The following is a 15,596-nucleotide window of genomic DNA, read 5'->3' as shown; positions in this document are numbered from 1 at the left end:
CTGCTTAGCCCTGTGAGGTTTTAGACAGGCTCATGTGATTCAGACACAGGTGGCAGTGCTGACTGGATCATGAGGGGCCGTCGTGTCACCAGTGGATTGATCCATAGCTGAATGCATTATTTATGATGAGGGAGTGGGTTTCTGACATGTTCCTCTATTTTGTCCAAGACAGCACTTCTTTTATTTCTCTCTGGTCCAACATGAACCACTTTGACCATATCATACGCACTCTGTCATGATTCTCTGTCTCATGACGAATGGGAAACAACTGAGCCAAGTGTGTACAGGCTGAGATCTGTACAATCTGAACCCAAACAAATCCTCTGTCCAGTTCTTTTCTCATGTGTGTTTTTCATTGTGACAAGGAAAGGCTCACATAGTCCTCAAGTGTGTCTTAGTCATGGGTATCCCCATTCTTTGCACAGACTGTTTTCTCCTCTAATTCCTTTCTTACTGTATACAGGAAACCCTAATCTTATTGAATATTTAGTTTGAATATCATGTTTCTCATCACCCCCACTCCCTCACAGTTCATATATCTGCACCTTTCTTTTGTAGTTTCTGTTTAACTGGGGCTGTACTCACTTACTTCTGGACCATCTCTGCCACTAGACTGATCTCATCCCTACATCACTTAGCATAAAAGCAAGAGCATTGTATGTTTTCCAGGATAGATCTTTATAAATTCAGAATGAATGAATGTGAACTTAGAATTCTGAACATGATGTTTAATTAAAACAAATTCTCTATTCCTTAAGAGCTAATAAACAGATAAAATTCACTTTTGCTTCATTGTTAAATATATCAGTATTTACTTTTATTTTATTTTTTTCCATCTTTATTAACTTGAGTATTTCTTATTTACATTTTGATTGTTATTCCCTTTCCCAGTTTCCGGGCCAACATCCCCCAGTCCCTCCCCTTCCCCTTCTATATGGGTGTTCCCCTCCCATTCCTATCCCCATTACCGCCCTCCCCCCAACAATCACACTCACTGGGGGTTCAGTCTTGGCAGGACCAAGGGCTTCCCCTTCCACTGGTGCTCTTACTAGGATATTCACTGCTACCTATGAGGTCAGAGTCCAGGGTCAGTCCATGTATAGTCTTTGGGTAGTGGCTTAGTCCCTGGAAGTTCTGGTTGCTTGGCATTGTTGTACATATGGGGTCTCAAGCCCCTTCAAGCTCTTCCAGTTCTTTCTCTGATTCCTTCAACGGGGGTCCTATTCTCAGTTCAGTGGTTTGCTGCTGGCATTCGCCTCTGTATTTGCTGTATTCTGGCTGTGTCTCTCAGGATCGATCTACATCTGGTTCCTGTTGGCCTGCACTTCTTTGCTTCATCCATCTTATCTAGTTTGGTGGCTGTATATGTATGGGCCACACATGTGGGGCAGGCTCTGAATGGGTGTTCCTTCTGCCTCTGTTCTAAAAAGTATTTACTTTTAAAACACAGAGCAGACTTTCATAATATTGTCAACAGAACCTCATTTTGGTGACACCTATGCTATGCAATATAGTGCCAAATAGTTTTTAAGGTTGCTGAGAGCCTGAAATGTTAGCATAGTGACAACTGAACTGGGGTTTTAAGTCTTATATAACTGTAATTAATTTTTAGTTAAATTTGAAAAAACATATTTCCTGGATCCTCAATATTAGTAGTGAAAAATCCATCTCTAGTCTTTAGGAATGTTAGTTTCACATGTAGATTTAAGGGTTATACTGTGGAATCCTAGAGCCAGGAAGCAAATTGATCTCATTAGCCCAAGGCCCTTAAAATGCAAAACAAAATCCATCTCAATTTACCAATTAATCATTTTGTGTATATTAAATGTTAACTCACTTTTAGAAATTAATCTATTATACTTAGCTTCATTAAATACTACACAGTAAGAAGCAAATTAGGAACACAATATTTGTTCATAGACTTAACCTTTTTTCCTTCTTCAAGATTGTTTAAAAAATGTTTGTCTTCTAAGCTTGTCCTAATAGATAATTGTTTTCAGTCCTATAGAGACCAATAACAAACAGGTAAATTCCAGCACCTGAAGGGCATCATCCAATAGTACATAACTCCAAGGTGCAGTTTAATAAAGCATAGACTTAGTGTAATCTTTTCTTCCACTGGGGTACAACTGGAGGCTATGAAGGAATAATTTCCTAAATTGTACCCTGGTGGCCTGAATGTTAGCTTAGCTCCCAGAGATTTTCAGTTTAAAGTCAAGGAGGACATTCAACACTATTAAATTTGGATCCAGAAAATTTCCTCCTTTTAAATCTCTAAATTAAGAAATTACAACTTTCAGAATGAGACAGCAAATTAATAGCTAGAGTAATGTCATACATAAAGTGACTGGATTTCATTCCCATGAAGTTTCTTTTTTTCACATGTTGAAAATTATTTTTGACTTAGTCTTTAGGAAACCTAGAGATGGGGTCAGCTTTAATAATTATCTTAGAGAACAGTAATATAAGCCTATTCTCAATTAAATCGTCTATGTTTTTTTTATTAATCTGTTTTATAAGCTGTATCTGTATCTTAGATAGGGTTTTATAGCTGTGAAGAGACACCATGACCAAGGTAACTTTGATAAAAGATAACATTTAATTGGGGCTGGCTTACAGTTTCAGAGATTCAGTCCATTATCATCACGGAGGGAAGCATGTGACTGTGCTGGAAGGCACAATGCCAGAGGAGCTGAGAGTTGTGTATCTTGATCAGAAGGCAGCCTCAAGGGGACTCTCAAAGCCTACCCCAACAATGATACACTTTCTCCAATAAGACTATACCTTTTCCAACAAGGCCACACCTCCTCATAGTGCTACTTCCCTTGGGCCAAGCATAATCAAACCACCACAATCTGATAACTATATGTTGCTGCTCTCCATGCCTAAATATACTGAGAACGTCCAGTTGTTTTCTTTCTGTTTTGACTGAAAGTATCTCAACACAAGACTCACATCCTTACTCTTACTTAATATAAAACAGAAAATATAAAAGTCCCTTCAGGTAAAGTGGTCTTAAGATGTCTATATTTTCTAATTTTCACATCTATTCTTAATTATTGTTTACTCAGAAGTGATGGGTGTAAAGTCACAGGTTGTATTATGCGTCCCCTTTCATAGGGTGACAGCTGTAGAGTGGCTGAGGGCTGATCTCTGGGAAGCAGCATGTCTTCCTAGGTGACAAGTCCATTTGTGGCAAAACAATACTGTTCTCTTTTTCTAATTTCTGTGAAAAGTGGTTTCCCCAAGGCAGCCTCTTATGAAATCTTGTCCTAGCCTCCCTTTATCTCTTCCTGACAAAAGTGGAGTAAAGTGCCTGGTTAGAAGGAAATAGATTGTTTAATTTTTGGAGATAATCTAACCAAGATCTGGGGGCTGTTTCTGATCCTCAGTCTCTAGAGAAGAATTTTGAAGACAATGGGTCTGTTTATAGAGTCACATTCTGTGATGTCTGTGATGTGATCTTGGGTGTCAACTTGGTTACATCTGGATAACTAACCCAAGATGCTGGGCATTATTCTGAGGAATTTTCTTAATCAGATTAATTGTAGCAAAAAGACCATCTTAAGTCTGGGGTGCACCTCAGTAACATCCTACATGAAAGGACGTGGAAGAGGGTAAGTTTACTTTTTTGCCTGCCTGCTCTCTCACTCTTGCTGGCAGATTCATCTAATCTGTTGCTGCAGTAAGTATTAAATCCAGCTTATTGAGTATTCAACACAGGCCAAAGGCCTACAGCTTTCCAGGAATCTTTCAAGATTCTAGCACCAGATTGGGACTGCAGAGACCTCCACTTTTATGGACTGAACAACTACTGGTTTCTTGGCACTTCATGTTTATCCTATTAACTATGTTCCCTCACAAAATCCTAACTAATACACATGCCTATATGTACTATCTCATGCTGGGACATAGGGTCAGAACAGGTAGTCATCAGGCCCATCTGGATTTTGCAATAATTGGTATCATTTAAGCAACTTGCACCATCTTTAATAATGATACTCTTATCTCAGCCTTTATTCATTTATAGTGGATTTCAAATTCCAGCCCCTAAATTGATTGGTGGGTATGGATAGGGCAATAGACACTACCCAGTCGCCAGCTAGAGTAAACTATCCACCTATGCTTGGCAGCTGGAGAGATTGCATTCTTCCAGGTGTTTTCTTAGTCATATCTCAGAGTCACTCAGAAGCATCTGCAGTCTTTGGAATGACAAGTGTTCATCTTTATTGGATGAGCCTACCTAAACCAAAGTGGCCTGGAGATGGAGAACGTGCCCTTCTCTGAGTACTCTTATAGCCTCCACTGCCATTCTTTTCTTGTCACTTCATACAAATTGGCTCATGAACTTTAGAGACTCAGATCCCAGCTTTACAGCAACAGGGTGAACTTTGTTCCTAAACAAAATAACACGAATCCCCTACTGTGATAGTGTCAATCTTCACCCATGCGGAAGAGAAGAAAACTTGATGAATCATTGCAAGAGCCAAAGACAAGAGAAAGTCTCATTAAGGAGGCTCGTGGATGAGATGGCTTGCTTTGGGAATTAGACTGGCATTGGAGGAGAGCAGGCAAGTCTAGGAAGGGAATGCCCAAATTAATAGTTTAAAATTTTTACATTTTTAAAAGCTGTAAGGTCAGGTGTTGTAGGACCCATCTGACAAAGACATTTGGAAACTGAACAAAATCATGCAAATCCCAGCAATCACTTCTGCACTTATGACGCAACATGTGCTTCTGGAATATGAGAATGACTGCATGTTATTTGTATCGAATCATAAATGTGGCACAGCAATGAAGCTATGATTGTTAAATATTCAAATTCTAAGGCTTGGTATATTACAGAATCTGGTTGTGTAGTCTTTTGTCAACCACAGCTCATCGTGTGATTCTAACAACCCTCCCTGACGGATTGCTTTCATGATTTATTTTGCTGCATTTTAGTGTTCTGAAATTTCAGTCATTAAAACTGACTTTTTGCCTCATTTTCCATTTCCCAGGTGCAAGGACTTTGGATGTGATATGTTCTGCAGGTTTTGAAGAAACAGATGTTTTTGAGAAATTCCACTATTGCCAGATTTGTTTCACTGAGAGAGCAAACTCAGTTTAGCACATCCCTGTTTGTTTTGCAGTAGATGAAGAGAATGGTAGTGAAAAATGGACTGTCAGATTTGTACCGCTCTGATACATCTTCCCAGCTAGATGTGATAAGCATTAATGAACAGAGTTCAAAAGTAGGGTTTTTTTTAGCTACTATACATGGTTGCTTTAACGTAAGATAGTCATCTACTTTCAGTCTCAAACTAAAACTAAAATTCCTTTATGATTTTCTGAACAGCCATGTGTAACACTAAGAGTCATTCTAATTAAAATTCTTCAGTGAATCACAATGCAGGGGATGATGAGTTATGTGTTTCAAATTTTCTTTTCCATTATCATTCCTTCAAATATCATAAATGAATAATTAGGAAACGTAAGTTCACTTCAGACTTTTAGCTGAGCACCTTATAGGTTCTTGTGACTGTGACCGATGCAAAACCTTTCCCAATGACCTTGTTGTCTCAAACAAAACTGGTAGGAAAGAACACAGTCATAGGAAAAGTGAAATATTGTTATGACAGTTTAAGATACACAACTAAGAAATCGATAGATCTATCAATTTATTTAGGTGTTCAACGGAAGTGGAGACTATTATGACTCTGGGGAAGTGAGGAAAACTGGACTGCTGTGGCTGGAAAAGGAAGATCAGAATGTGAGGATTAAATTCAAAGCAGGGATGGGACACAAAGATGGGTAGCAGGCACAGGGTATATGTGAGCTACAAGAGAGATTCTGAGGTGGGTTCTGATTGTACAGGAGATGGAGCCAGAAGTGGATGGTGATGTCACTGAGGCCTAAATACATGTGTACTGCCCACCTAAGGTGACATGTTTAAAGACTTAGTTTGCTTACCAACAGAACAGTTGGTAGGGTTGTTGGAGTATTTAAATTTTGGTTTTATATCTAGTTATCAGAAGAGGGTTCCCTGGGGATTTATAGCTAGATGGACTTACTGATTCTGTTCTGGTTTGAATACTATGCTTCTTGACTTGTCGTGGTGTGAACAAGCCATGTCATTCACTTCTACTGACAGAGAACTTCCTCAGCTGCCGCACCTTCCAGTGATGGACTCTTGCGTCTTCCCTTGGGTGTGTTCTTTCCTTTGGATTACATTCCATGTAGAAAAGACATGGTTAAAGCTTCGGCATACTGCAAATTTTTAAGAGCCTAACAGGTGCTCACCCAATAGTCTGAAAAAATGACCCATACAGTGAAGGAGCAATGTGCTTGGCTTACTCTGAATCAGCGGAGAAAACTGTGGCAATGGAAATAACCAGTGCTTATGGGCTATTCAAAAGCTTGGGTGTATATGCTCAGTGCTGTCTTCACTGGAGTAAGGAGTGAATACCGAATCGAAGAGGACAGTTTTTGGGAAAGTTTCTAGGGAAAGCTATTCTTGACTTGGGTGGAAGCTGGGAGGGGATGGAGGCCAATATCTATTTTCCCCACTGTAATGTGATTGCTGAAGATGAAGGGAAGGGAACCATGGAAGATTTTTGTTCTTTGCCAATGTGTCAAGATTTAAAGGCTCAGCTGGGTGAGGAGTGATCTTCAGTTGTGTTCTATCTCCACTGGGCAATTTCTCCACTGTCCTGTCCTTTGAATTGAAATCATGTTAAATTGCCTATAGCAAACCCACCAGAGGGAAAAGATACAGGAGGAAAGAAATGAAAATGGAGCCTTTCTTGGAAATACCAAACTAAGACTACTCAGAATACACTTTATGTTGTGTAGTATTTCTCTTAATGGAATGAAAATGATTCAGTAATCTCACCGTCATCTCTTTGTGATCATAACTTCTACTTCTATTTATTTACTTCTCCTCAGTTGCGCTTCCTATCATCATCACCACCACCACCACCACCATCATCACCATCATCATCATTATCACCATCATGTCCTTGAATTCAATCACTATAAAAATGTCTCTCACTTTATTAGACTAATTTCTATGCTAGCTTCCACTATGACATCATGTTTATTACCACGAGCTCTTATTATTGTTTTCCTAACTTGAGAAGTGACACATGTTTGGTTTTGATCCAATTTCTATCCTCCATTCTAAATTCATGTAGATTCCTAATTGTTATGTGAATGCTCTTTTCCTCAGTTTGAATCTCTAATTATTTATACCTTTCCCAGATCACTAGAGGACTTGGAAAATATGAACCACAGAATTATAAATGATCAGCATACCAGAACTGAGTCATTATGTCATTATCTTTACTGTTGTATTTTTAATATTTTTAATGGATCAGCACAATTCTCCTGAGATATCCAAGCTGTTTGTAATGTCAGGAGAAGGACAACCTGCCCCATTTTGTTTTAGAGCCTCTCTCTCTCTCAAATATATATATATATATATATATATATATATATATATATATATATATATATATATATATATTTGATCAGTGCATGCTTTATATTTTGCCCTTCCCATCATGGTTCCCTCTCTCCGAGTTCTTCACCCCATCCATCCATCCCCTTTTGCCTCTGATAGGGTGTTTCCCCCTTTCCTGGGGCATTTAGCCTCTTCAGGATTAGGCACATCCTCTCCCACTGAGGCTAGACAGGGCAGTCCTCTGCTACACGTGTTCAGGAGGCCTTGCACCAGCTCTTTGATTAGTGACTGAGTCACTGGGAGCTCCCAGAGCTCCAGGCTAGTTGACACTGCTGTTCAACTATGGAGTTACCATCCCCTTCAGCTCTCTTAATTGCTCTCCAAACTCTTCCATAAGGTTTGCTGTCCTCAGTTCAATGCTTGGTTGTAAGAGCCTCTTTGAGGACAGCTATGCTAGGTTCCTGTCTGCAAGCACAACATAGCCTCAGTAATAGTGTTAGGGTTTGGTACCTGCTCATGGGATGGATCCCAGATTGGCCTGGTCACTGGCTGACCATTCCTTTAGTCTCTGCTCCATTTTTGTCCCTGTATTTCTTTTAGACAAGAACAATTCTGGGTCAAATATTTTGAACATGGGTTGGTATCCCCATCCCTCCACTGGGGGTCCTGTCTAAGAGGAATTCTCTTCAGGTTCCATCACCCAACTCTTGGGTATTTGGACTAAAGTCACCCCCATTGAGTCTTGGGAACCTTTCATAAACCAGGTCTCTGAGTCTTTCTAGATGTTGCCTCCACCCACCACCCTTTGCAGCCGCATATTTTCATTCACTCTCCTGCTCCTCTGGACTTCTTCCATGTTTCCCCCCCATACCTTATCCTGCCCCCTTTTCTCCTCCCCTTCCTCTCTCCCACCCAGTTCCCTCTCTCTCTCTGCTTCCCATGATTATTTTGTTCCCATTTCTAAGTGGGATTGAAGCATTCTTATTTGGGCTTTCTTGTTTAACGTTTTAGGTTCTGTGGGGTGTATTGGGTATTTTGTATTTTTGACTAATATCTACTTATCAGTGAGTTCATATCATAGAGGAATGCAAATTGATGCATATTTATTACCCTGCCCAAAGCTCAAGTCCAAGTGGATCAAGGACTTCAACATAAAACCCTATACACTGAATCTAATAGAAAAGAAAGTGGGAAGTAGCCTTGAATACATTGGCACAGGGGAAAACTCAATGGCTCAGGCTCTAAGACCAACGATTGACTAACGGGACCTCTTGAAACTGAAAAGTTTCTGTAAGGCAAAGGACACTCTCAATAGGACAGAACAGCAACCTACAGATTGGGAAAAGATCTTCACTGACCCTACATATGATAGAGGGCTAATATCCAGAATATATAAAGAACTCAAAAAATTAGACTCTCCTGAACCAAATAACCCAATTAAAAATGGGTACAGAGCTCAGCAGACAAATGGACAAGAAGCACTTAAAGAAATGTTCAACATCCTTAGCTATCAGGGAAATTCAAATCAAAACAACCCTGAGATTCTGCCTCATACCAATCAGAATGGCTAAGATCAAAAACTCAAGCAACAGCACATGCTGGTAAGGATGTGGAGAAAGGGGAACACTTCTCCATAGCTGGTAGGATTGCAAAATGGTATAACCACTCTGGAAATCAATCTGATGGTTCATCAAAATATTGGAAATATTTCTATCTGAAGACCCAAATATACTGTTCCTGGGTATATATCCAGAAGATGCTCTACTATGTCACAAGGGTATGTTCTCCACTATATTCTTAGCAGCCTTATTTGTAATAGCTAGAAACTGGAAGCAACCCAATGTCTCTCAACCAAAGAAGAGATACAGAAAACGTGGTTCATGTATATAATGGAATACAATTTAGCTATTAAAAATGAGGACATCATGAATTTTGCAGGCAAATGGATAGAACTAGAAATATCCCGAGTGAGGTAACCTAGATCCGAAAGACCTACACATTTTAAAAGATGAATTTGATTTGTTGAACAGAGGTACTTGCAAAGGGCCACAAGAACACAGAAGTGAACATTATGCTGAGGGCAGTGAGTGCATGTGTATTTCTCTGTGTGCACGTGCGCGCGTGTGTGTACACACACGCATGTGCATTTGTATGTGTATATGCTCGTGCTTCTGTGTGATAGACTTCCCAGAAGCACAAAAAGACATGAATTGTCAGAGTGTGTGATGTTACAGGAGAATTTATGAATGAGTAGGCAAAAACAGATCTGACCTTTATGAACGGCAAGATGGTACAGGTATTCTAAACCTCATTTAGAAATGCCATTACTAAGGCAACAATATTCCAAAAACCCAAGTACTACTTTCTGGGTGAATATTTGATTAAAGTAGATTATCATATACAAGGTCTTTGTCCAGAAATTTTTGTAAGGAATGACTAAAAATAAATATAAATAAAAATGATCAACAACTAAGTAAACACTTGGTAATGTATCAGTTGCTGCTAGCACTTGCATGTGTCCTCGGTCTATCCTGAGATCTGAGGTGCATTGATAAGAAGGCCAGAGAGACACTCTCAGAAAGCTACTTTCTGCTGCCTTTGTTTTCACTCTCTAGGTGGACATTGTCTCTACATGTTTCTGGACAGTGGTAAAAGCTCTAATTTCTGCACATCTCTGATGAGTTTTAAATAAAATGCATTTTGAGGAGCTAAAGATCTTTTCAGGTTTATCACATAGCTCTTTTATTTTTATTTTTATTTTTATTTTTTACATAGCTCTTTTAATTATGCACACAAACATTATATTTTTGGGATTATAATAACTACATCATTCTTTTTATCCTCCTAGCCTCTCAAGTATACCTACTTGCTCTAATTCAAATTCATGGTCTCTCTTTTTAAAAATAATTATTATATATTGTTACATTTCAAAATATATACACACAGACTATTCAGCCTATACTTCACTACTTGTATGTATATTGTCTGGGCTGCCCATTTGTATTAGATAATGAATTGGTGTGCTTTCCCCTGGGGAAGACCATTTCTTCCACTCTCAGCATTCCTTAATTGCCTGCAGTTCTTTATTTAAACTCCAATTGGATAATTGATACTTTTGTCAAGTCTTAGAATGCTGTCTGACTATAATAATGTATGTCTACAAAACCAATGCTCAATTCATCAAAAATATTTCAAACAATATGTACTGTGTGATTCCATTTTCATAGCATATGCATGTAAAAGCTGAAAATTTTCTGAATGGTGCAGAGTGTGGAGGTTCATTTTGTCAACTTGACACAAACTAGAGTTACCTGAGAAGAGAGAACATGAGCTGATCTATAGGTAAGTCTGTGGCCATATTTCCTTTAAATCATTGATGCGAGAGGGCCCAGTCCATGGGTGCTACCACTGAGCTGGAGGTCTTGGATTGTGTAAGAAAAGCAGGCTGAGAAAACTGTGTAGAACAATTCAGTAAGGAGTGCTCTTCCATATCCTCTGCTGCAGTCCCCATCTCCAAGTTCCTGGTCTCTTCTTTCTATGATGGACCATGGCTTAGAAGTATAAAATGAAAATGAATTTTCCCTCCTCAATTTACTTTGGTCAGTGCTCTATCACAGCAACAATAATGCTAACTATCACACAGACAATTGCATAGTTAAGCACCCCAAGAGCTGAAAATATTTTGAGAATTATAGCATCTAGATCCATTAAGGAAATTAATATATGATTTTCATTTTTTTGGTATGTTTTTCTCTTGTTTTGATGTTGGTACTACCAGCTTCAAAGAATGAACTCAGTAGTGTTGCTTCTCTTTCTAGGTCATGGGTAAAGTTTGAGACATATTGATATGGGCACTTCATTAACAATGACAATAGAAATAAAAATGCTGATGTCGAAAGGGGAAACCTTCAAAAAATCACATCCCTGTAGGCAAGGAACTAGAAATAACTAATAACCATTGAGAGGAGACTTAGCCTCTCCCAGGGGTGAGCCTCTCAAGTGGTTGTCACACAAGGTGGACAGACCTAAAACAATATACACATACAAAAATAGATTCAGCATGATTTATATTATATCAGCATGAATATATATACATATTTATATATAATTTAAAATTTACAAGTGGCAGAATTTAGCAGTGAATCCATCTAGTCCTGGGTCCATTGGTTGGGAGATTTTAATTAATATTTCAATATTATTACTTGTTATGAGCCCCTTTTAATTGTTTATATATCCTGGAACTAACTTTTGTAGGTCATTTGAATTTCTTTATCTATTTACTTTTTCCACATTTGCTAGCTTTTCAAAAAACAAAATTCTGAAATAATTTCTAGTGTTCTTATGGATTTCACTGGGGTTTATTATAAAAACTTCCCCTTCATTTCCAATACGTGCTCATTTGGGTCTGATCTGTCTCTCTTTACTTAATTTCGCTATAGATTTGTCAATCATGCTAAGCTTCTCAAAGAACTAGCTCTTCATTTGATTACGTTTGTCGTCATTTTTTCTTTAAATTGAATTTTGCCCTAATCTACTATTTTCTTGCTTTCTAATGGGTTTGGTGTCTTGTTTTCCTAGAGCTTGAGGTACACCATTGGGCTATTTATTTGAGATATTTCTGATTTTTTTTTTAAATGTGAGTATCTTTAAATTACACTTTCCTTTTGGGATTACTTGGCTGTATTCCAGAAGAACATGCTTAGCTATCTTTTTTATTTGACTCTGGAAGTATAAACATTTCCTCCCCGAATTCCTCGAGGACTCCTTGTTTGTTCTTAAATGTATATTGTTTAGTCTCCAAGTCTTTGTTCAATTTCTGAGCTTTTTCTTAATGTTGATTTCCAGATTTATTCCAATCTGGTTTGATAATATATAAAGAATCATTTTATTTTTTCCTATTTGTTAAAGCTATTATCTGGTCTCTAATGGGATCAGTTTTATAAAAGTTTTCTTGTACTGCAGAGAAAAATGTGTTTTTCCCAATCTGTTGAATGTTATGTTCTATAGTCTGTTAAATATAATTATTTATGTCATAATTTTGCTATGCAGTTTCTTTTCTGATGTTTTGTTTGGAATAACTACTTAAATATCAGTTGAATTATTTGACTCAGGACCAATGGGACTTTTTCATGTCTTTTAATGACACAAGTGTTTGAAGTTCTTATACCTTCTAGATGAAATACCCCATGCTTTTTATAATATATGGTGCCTTCTCATTTCGTTTGGTTGGCTCTGAAGTGTGCATCATCAGATGGAAGGACCACTATTGGCTTGTTTACAGCTTTTGTTTGCTCACTGGGCTGTTTTCATCACTTGCTTCTCCAGGTTTTGATTAGTTAGCTCATCTAGTTTTTTAATCCAGTTAGTTATTGAATACCTTTTAATTGATGAATTGAGTTCATTTGTACTTAAGGTTATTATTGTGAGGCACCTGGGCCAGTTCCATGCCCGACACAAATACAACAGAGTTCTGTCTGGTCAGGCCTTAGTGGGAGAAGATGAGCTTAAATCTGAGGCCCCAGGGATGGGGAAGGTTTGGTGAGGCGGGGAGTAGCACTCTTTAGGAGGCAAGGGAGAGGAGGAATGAGATGAGGAATTGTGGGAGGGAGGAATGGGGGGCAACTACTGTAATGTAGATAAATAAAATAATAAAAATTAAAAAAGAAAACTGTGCAGAGCCCACCAACAGGAGGCAGGGGTGGGGGGAATGAACACTAGTTATCACAATAGTCACTGATGCTTTTTATCCTTTCTAGTTCTCTTTTTTCATTATTTTTATTCACTTTACATCTCAATATCAGTCCTCCTCTTTTCCTGTTTCCCCCTTACACAGAACTCCCATCTCACCCTCCACATCTCCTCTGAGAAGGGGATGCCCCTCCTTAGCCTGGGTATCACCTTGTCCTGGCACATCAAGTCACTACAGGACTAGGTATATCCTCTCCTGCTGAGGTAAGACAAGGCAGCCCAGTTAAGAGAATAAGTTCCTCAAGCAGGTAACAGATTCTGGGACATCTCCCATTCAGTTACCAGCAGGACTTAAGACCAGTTCAACAGGAAGAAATAATGTTTGCTAGTGTAAATCTATCCCATTAATCAATAAACCAACTGATATCCCTTCTGTAAACCTGTGTGTGTGTGTGTGTGTTTAGATATTAAGGGCTAACCACTCAGGATTACATAACTTTTTTTTTTTTTTTTACTTTATCTGCATTTATTTTATGCTAAATTTATTCTCGTGTCTTGAGTTTTTGTTTCTCCAATTTCTTCTGGGACATCTTTTTCTTCTGTGCAACCTCCTCTTCTGGCTTTGGAATAATCTGTTCCTTCTCAGTGAGGAGCATCTCAATGTGGCAGGGGGAGCTCATGTATGGGTTAATCCGGCCATGAGCTCTGTAGGTTCGTCCGCGCATCTTAGGTGCTGTGTTCACCTGGATGTGTTCAATGACTAGAGAATCTACATCCAAACCCTTAAGTTCAGCATTGTTCTCTGCATTTTTAAGCATGTGCAGCATTCTTTTTTAGCCACTGTCCCCGTGTCTAGCCCCACTGTTTGGTCTGGGTGCACCTACCGATTCCACCATTATACCTCTGGAATGGCAACACTGCTTCTTCTTTTTTTAATTGGATATTTTTTATTTACATTTCAAATGTTATTCCCTTTCCAGGTTTCCTGTCAATAAGCCCCCTATCCCATCCTCTTCCCCTTGTTTTATAAGGGTGGTCCCTCTCCCCAACCACCCCCACTTCCCATCTCCCCACCCTGACATTCCCCTATACTGGGGGATCCAGCCTTGGCAGGATCAAGGGCTTCTTCTCTCATTGGTGGCCAACAAGGCCATCCTCTGCTACATATGCAGCTGGGCCATAGGTCTGTCCATGTGTAGTCTTTGGGTGGTGGTTTAGTCCCTGGGAGCTCTGGTTGGTTGGTATTGTTGTTCTTATGGGGTTCAAGCCCCTTCAGTTCCTTCAGTCCCCTCTCTAACTCCTCCAAAGGGAACTCCATTCTCAGTTCAATGATTTGCTACTAGCATTCACCTCTGTATTTGTCACGCTCTGGCTAAGCTTCTCAGGAGACAGTTGTATCAGGCTCCTGTCAACATGCACTTCTTGGCTTCATCAATATTTTCATTGCTTCTTTAAAATGGCATCCTTCAGATACTTGGTGGCTTTGTGGATATGCATACCCTTGATGGTCTGGGCAGTTTCCTGGGTATTCTTAAAGTGAACACAAAGGGTTGAACCTCTTGATTTGCATGATTTTGTGGGGTTTTCTGGGTCAAGAGAGTAGTGAACCATTTTTACAGGTCACCTCTGGCTGCTTACAGGAAGAGATTGGATAACTCCTTCATGGAGAAGATTAATTTTCACTTTTTCGCATTCATTAACTGCTTATAGTTCTTTTCTTAGGAGTCTTGTGAGCTTCCCCCATCCATGTTGCCATATCAATTGGTGTTTGTCTGTTTGTTTGTTTGTTTATTTATTGATCTTATTTGGGAATCCATGTTATTGAAGTTTCCCGAATGCAGCTTTCCTGTCACATACAGAAGTCTACCTAATGGCAGACTTCCTGCTTTTCTGGTTCTCACAATTTTTCCATCCCATTTTCCACGATGTTCCCTGAGCCTTAGATAGGGGGTTTGTATTGTAGATGAACTTGTTCTTTGAGGTGGGCATCAGATGGTCAATTGTTCTCCACAGTTTAACCAGTTATGGCTTTCTATAAAGGTCTCCATTTACTGCAGGAGGAAGCTTCTTTCCTGAAGGGTGAAAACTGCACTTACCTGTGGGTGTATGATTAAGTGTGCAGAGGAAGTTAGAAATTCTACTGGTTTATAGAAGGGCTTTCAGTTGGTGTATTGAGTAGTGGGACAGACTTAGCAGACATTAATTCCTTCCTGATGAGCAGGTCTGGAGTGATGTTGGTCACTCCAAGTACAGAAGTGCCACAATTGCAGCTTCTAGGATATCTTGCCATGCTGCTCATTATTGTAGCTTGTAGGCATCACAGATGGGAGGGACGATTGATTGCTCTTCTCTTCTGAGAGCTTGTGCACTGTGAGTACTGGTCCCTCAGGAGAAGGCTTCCAGGTAAGTTCTGGCTCAATTCCTGCAAGACATCTGTCTGAAATGTGTGGTGTCCTCATAAATA

The 15,596-nt window shown here is 39.2% G+C and overlaps 1 pseudogene; it reads right to left on the bottom strand.

The window, feature by feature from the left end:
* Positions 1-13,674: 13,674 nt before the first annotated feature.
* On the bottom strand, positions 13,675-14,755 carry LOC116900511 (annotated as a pseudogene).
* Between the last annotated feature and the right edge of the window lie 841 nt (positions 14,756-15,596).

The sequence above is a fragment of the Rattus rattus genome, chromosome 5 (assembly GCF_011064425.1).
Source record: "Rattus rattus isolate New Zealand chromosome 5, Rrattus_CSIRO_v1, whole genome shotgun sequence".
Lineage (NCBI taxonomy): Eukaryota > Metazoa > Chordata > Mammalia > Rodentia > Muridae > Rattus > Rattus rattus.
This window is presented reverse-complemented; position numbering and strand designations above follow the sequence as displayed.